This window comes from Poecilia reticulata, chromosome 19, assembly GCF_904066995.2.
Source record: "Poecilia reticulata chromosome 19, P_reticulata-male-v2, whole genome shotgun sequence".
Taxonomy (NCBI): Eukaryota; Metazoa; Chordata; class Actinopteri; order Cyprinodontiformes; family Poeciliidae; genus Poecilia; species Poecilia reticulata.
The window spans coordinates 7,109,476-7,115,437 of NC_088848.1; positions in this window are offsets into that span (position 1 = coordinate 7,109,476).

Consider the following 5,962-nt stretch of genomic DNA (forward strand, 5'->3'; position numbering starts at 1 on the left):
TGTCTGTTTCCTCAAGCCTTTCAAAGACAGCATTTTGCCACAGCTATCAACATCAGATACTGAGGGTTGCTGTGCTTACTTTTTCTGTTTCTTTCATTTGTGCTCAGTTGTGTTTTCTTTCTTTTCTTTTTTTTTTTTTTTCCTTTGGCCTGACCCAGTCCACTAAGTAACCACACTGCTACCATCAGAGCAGAACTTGAGAAAAATCACTTTCCCAGTGTCGAAAAAATGTCAGCCAGCCGACCTCACCGCAGCTTCGCCACGACGCCAACCTTCTCGCCGCTCCTGCTCAGAGGAACTCTGCTTTTTGTTCTCGGTGGGAGCGTTGCCACCATATCTGTCTTTATACTTTCACAATGCATTCTACTGTAAATCAGCTGTATGTCATCTTGGAGGAAGAGCGAAGAGCTGGAGGGAGGCAACAAAGCCGACAGTCTCTGTAGTTACATAATTCATGTCAGCCATATTCAAATAAAATTTATCCCATTGTCAATCATTGTAAGCGTGTGTGTGTGTGCGTGTGTGTGAGCACAGTGATAAATTAATAACATCCTACCCTGGGAGCATGTGAATGAGCATGTTTAGTCATTCTGTTTGACAACAGAAAGAAACGGCCTTTCCATTGGGGTTGAAATCACTTTTTTTTCTTCAACTTTTCATAGATATTGTTTCCATCTCTAAATCTTTAAAATCTGAAGCTCTGGCAGCAAAGTGGCTCAAACAGTGAAGTAACTTTTTGTTTAGCCATAAACCAGGAGAATTTATTTATTTTTTTTGTGAAAAGGGACACAGTTTATTTTGGAAAAAAATATGTATTCGATGTTTTAGGTCACATCTGCTGTATTTTACTTGATCTCAAATATTTTTTCATTATTTAATAACAAATAAAAATTCAAACATTTGAGGAGTTTAACTGCACACATAAACCACAGTTTGATAAGTTGGTTTTAAGTTGACGGATTGTTCAATACAGCAAAAAAGAAAGAACATTTTAACCTTCATAAAGCTAATTGGTTGAAGCGCCTCAAAAGAATTTCATCTCTCTCAGCTTTTTGCAAAAATGTAAAGTGGAAAGAAACTGATACAGGATTTCTTAATTTCTTACATACAAAAATCTGAAATAGATTTTTTTGCAGTGGGCATTTCTAATCAGATCTCTGGAGTCAATGCTTTGTAAAATTCATGGCAGCAATTACAGCTTAACGTCTTTCTTGTGCGATGTTTGCGAGACGGTTCAGGCTCCGTCAGACGTCAGACTAGGTGGAAGTCCTGCCACAGATCTGATCTGATTGAAATCATGTTGTTCATTTGCTACATTAGTTGTTGAAAGCCCTGCAAACCTCTTGACTGCTTCTCTCATGGACAGTCATGACTTGGTAAGCTTACAGTTGTATCAAAGTCTTTCCATTTCCAGACGATGGACTTTATTGAATCTTCAGAACTTGATGGTATTCACAAATTTTCTCTAACTAACCTCTGAGTCCTACACGGATCAAATGTCTATGTAAATATATTCGCCTGCATATATTTATCTAACCACATTGCATGAAGTCTTTTACCTTCTCTTCACCCCACAAACCTTTTCTCCTGCCAGCACCAGACATGTACGTTTGTTTTGGTTGTATTTACCGTATTTTCCGCACTATAAGACGCACCAGATTATAAGGCGCATAGAATAGACGCTACAGTAGAGGCTGGAGTTACGTTATGCATCCACTAGATGGAGCTGCACTAAAGGGAATGTCAACAAAACAGTCCGACTCTGGTCGGCGAGGAGAGCCTTCGACTGGGCCGGGGCGTGGTCGGACGATGGTGACTCTTCTCCGTTCGCGCACAGCGTGTTTGTGGAGAACGTGGTGCTAAATGACCTGCAGACAACCTGAGTATCAGGTCGGTAAGTAAATAGGTCAGTCAAACTTTATTAACAAACCAGCGTTCTGGCAACTATCCCAGCATGCACCACACGCTTCTTCTTCTACGGGCGAAAATGAAGTCGGCAGCTGCTTACCGTAGCTGTTAGACCCTTTGTGTCTCAATATTGGTCCATATATAAGGCGCACCGGATTATAAGGCGCACTGTCGGCTTTTGAGGAAATTTGAGGAAGGTTTTTAGGTGCGCCTTATAGTGCGGAAAATACGGTACCCACAATGCTCTTTGCTGTAATTCGCTTCCTGCTGTCGGAGCGGTCTCTGGTCCACTTGGCGTTCATATATGCATTCAAACCACTGCAAAGTTCACTGTAACTGAGCCATGGCCAAATGAACCACCCCAAATGAATCAAACTTTTTATTCAAACTATCCAGAGTTTAGTTAAATTGGACTAATGCAACCAAAGTGTAGTTGGGGACTTATTTGTGGCAAAAACACTTAATCTTCTTTCTATTCTCCTATATGTTTCACATGGAAGATAGTTAGTAGCCCAGGAGGTTAAAGTTCATTCTTGGACTTTCCACTTAAGCTCAAGCAAACTCCTGCGTATCAGTACAAGCTAATAGTCTTGCTTTGGTGTAGAGAGCTTTACATAGATTACTTACTTACTTTATAGTTTTTATTGACACAAATTGTTATAAACATCCTCTTGAGGAAATGGATGGTTTCAGCAGACATCATATACGGACGGCACTGGGACATCTGTCCAAGCAGCTGGCATTGCATTTAATAAAATGTGAAAATGAAAACATAAACATCTTGAATGTGGTTCAGAGTAGTTTATATTTATTTAAGGTGATTCTTAACCTGATGCTTTTTGGCTCACTTTTGATTTTTAAAAGCAACAGCATTGAAACAACCAGCAGAAATGACTCCTAGTTGTGGTTTCCTGCACAGAAAGCAAAATCAGGCATATGTGAAAGTTGGCCTGTATATTACTTAAAATCTCCTGTAAAATCTAAAGAAATGCCAATGTTTTTTATAGCTGGAAGAAAGATGCAAAGTTTGAATAACTTAACCAAACAGAAAGGTGGCTAGACCTGGACCAAAAGGATGTAATTCAAGATGTTTTCTGATGTTAAGTATGAAACGCCGTGTGGGTCTGTTAGCACCAATCTGACCCCCAGAAGCTATTTGCCATTAAGAACAAACTACTGAGAAAGAATTCATCACAACAACTGACTGAATGGATGATTAAAAAAAAAAAACCTGAGACACACATGCACACACTTCTCTCCTGATTTCAGCTGCAAAGTCAGCCAGCCAGGTGTTGAGTGTTTGGGAGATATTTTGAAAAAAAAAAAAAGAAAACCTGTCAGAGACAGAAAGGGGGAGTGACTGATTGAGACTCTTGAGCAGTTTACGAGCGAGAACAATGCGCCCCGGATAAACAAACCCTCACATCTTGAAGCTGGAAGAAGTCTAAAATGTTGAATATTTCAAAGTGTTTTCACTTTTCAAACAATCCGAGCCTTTTTCCTCTCATCGGCACGGGAGGCATGTGTTTTCTGCATGCGTACCGGCACAGGCAGCTTCCCACCATATGCGCCCCTCTACCTACTCCGTTCTGTCCCGCTTTGCACAAACACACCAACAGAAGCGGCGCCGCTGTCTAAACGGAGGCATGCCAAAACAACTCGCTCCCTTTTTCTGCTTCCTTTCCTTTTGAGTGGGTCCAATCTGACCCCTGTCTTGCACCAGGTGTGTATTTCCTTGATCCCGCACTCCTTCAACCCTCCCCTTCGTATTTACACCCCTGCCGCCCGCAATGAATGATTCACTTGGAGAGGCTCCCTTCCACCATCAGAAAGCTTTGCAACTATACACCATAGCCCAGCCTCTGTTCCTCTGATCTCGCTGTGTTGTGTAACGCTTGAAACACCCTTGCGTTCTCGTACTTGTTTCCTTTTTTTTCTCCACGCTCCCTCTCTTGCTCTTTTTCTGAGTTACATTCAGTATTGACTGTTTATGCTTTTTAATGTTGCAGAGAGGGCCCGGGGCTTGCGGACGGGGGAAAAGCGCTCTTCTTGACACACTTACGCCCCCGTAGTGAACTCTAGCTCCCAGCACTCTAGCAAGTACACAAACCTGCTTCTTTTTCCTCTCCCTTCTTTTTTCCTCTGCCTCTTTTCGTTCCCTGTTTCTTTCCTGCATCTGGGAGCTCCTCTGAACGTCGGCACCCTGCGCTGCTCCACTCCAAAGATCACCTTATGGAAGATTAAGATGCTCGAATGCTCGAGCAAAATGTTTACACAATAACCCCCCTCGGTTGCATCAAAGGGGAGGCAGTGGAGTTGAGTGGAGTGATCTCCGGGGTGGGTTAGAGGCCAGTGGAGAGAGCAACAGTCACCTCTGAGCGGAGTAGGCCTCAGTCAAACCTGACAGAGAACAAAAGCAGTCTCTCCGTCTCGAGGTCCTGCTTGTGTCTTGCATCTGTCAGCCCACCTTCAGATCCCCTTTTAACTCATACTCTCCTTGCTTTTACCAATCAATAGGCTGAAAAATTTCCTGTGTACTCGTCATGAAGATGACTCCCATTGAAGGTGGTTAGCTTGAGCAGACAGGTCAGAGCAATTTGACTTTTGCGTCGTCCAAGTCTTGGTACAAGACTGTCAGAACATGTTTGGGACATTTGAGTTGCATTCTCAGCAGAAACGTGGAGGAAAAAAATAATAATGTTCAGCCGCAGTTACTGGCAAAAAATGTTGGAATGAAGTTAAGATTGTATTGCAGTGGCATGAACACATACAAATCCAACCTTTAATTCAGGTACATCCACAGTGATGACAATAGTAAAAGTGCTCAAATCTGTCATTTGAAACCTTTACTAATAAAGTCTCAGTTTTGTGGTTAAAACATGACACAAAAGTAGCAAAGAAGTTTTTTTTTAATTAAATTGGAGTAGTTGATAAATGACCTTTTCCCTGATCTTTACCCAAAACTTTACATTAGATATGGCTTCATGATTAGCAATTATCGAGACATCCAGATGAGTCTTTATTACCATGAGAAAACTTTAATCTCAGAGATATTTTGAAAAAACTGTTGAAAATCTTACCAAGGCATACAATTGTGAATCTCAGGTAATTAACAGACATAAATACATAATTTAACTGTCAATAGCAATAATAATAATAAGTATAATAGCATACACGTATCACTTTTTAGGACACTCAACGACGGATAAAAATAATGTAGATGCACTAATATGGGTAAAACCACAACAGATGGTGGAAGTTGAGTCGAAGCAGCTACACCTACACCGTTCATTTAAACAGGCTTTGATTAAGACCAAACCCATCAGGACGTCCCTCCTCTGAAGTTCTCAGATTTACCTTAGCTGCTTTTCTGATGTTAGCTGCCCAGTTTTTGATCATTTTCAGAGCAGGATACTCAGCTCTGACCTCAATCATTCACCTGATAAAAAAACGACGCTTCTAAACTCAGGAGATGAGCTTTTGTTGGGTGATCGGAACATATAACTTCAAAAATAAGTTAGATCAGATGTTTAGGCACTGTTAGGATGTAAAAAAAAAACACAAACGATTTGGCAGACAAAATAAAATTTTTGCAACATGATAACTAAACTAAAATATGCCATCAGCAGCTGTTTCGCCAAGTCTTTTCTGTTTTTCTGCTGTATATGTAACGCTTTTTCTTTTGTCTATCCTTCTATGACTCAGCTGAGTCTCTTCTTGCAGATGTTTATGGTATTATTGTGCATTAATACAAAGGACCAGTTTTTGCTCTTTGTGACAGTCCTGCAGGCTAATTTTACAGCCTTTAATCAGCCCATGGGAACCTCATGTATCATCACTGTATTTTCTTTTTCTTTTTTTTTTTGTTCCTGCTGCTTTGATCTCAAGTGATTGACTCCTCACTGACATTTTTATAAGAAAAAAATAAAATGAAAAGGAAACATCATTTCCCGCTCATCTTTCAAGTCTTGTTCGTCTGCTAAAGGAGCATTTCATGGTCAGAAATCGCATGTTTTAGCGACGGCTGCAAATGGAGTCGGTTGGAAGGCTGTTT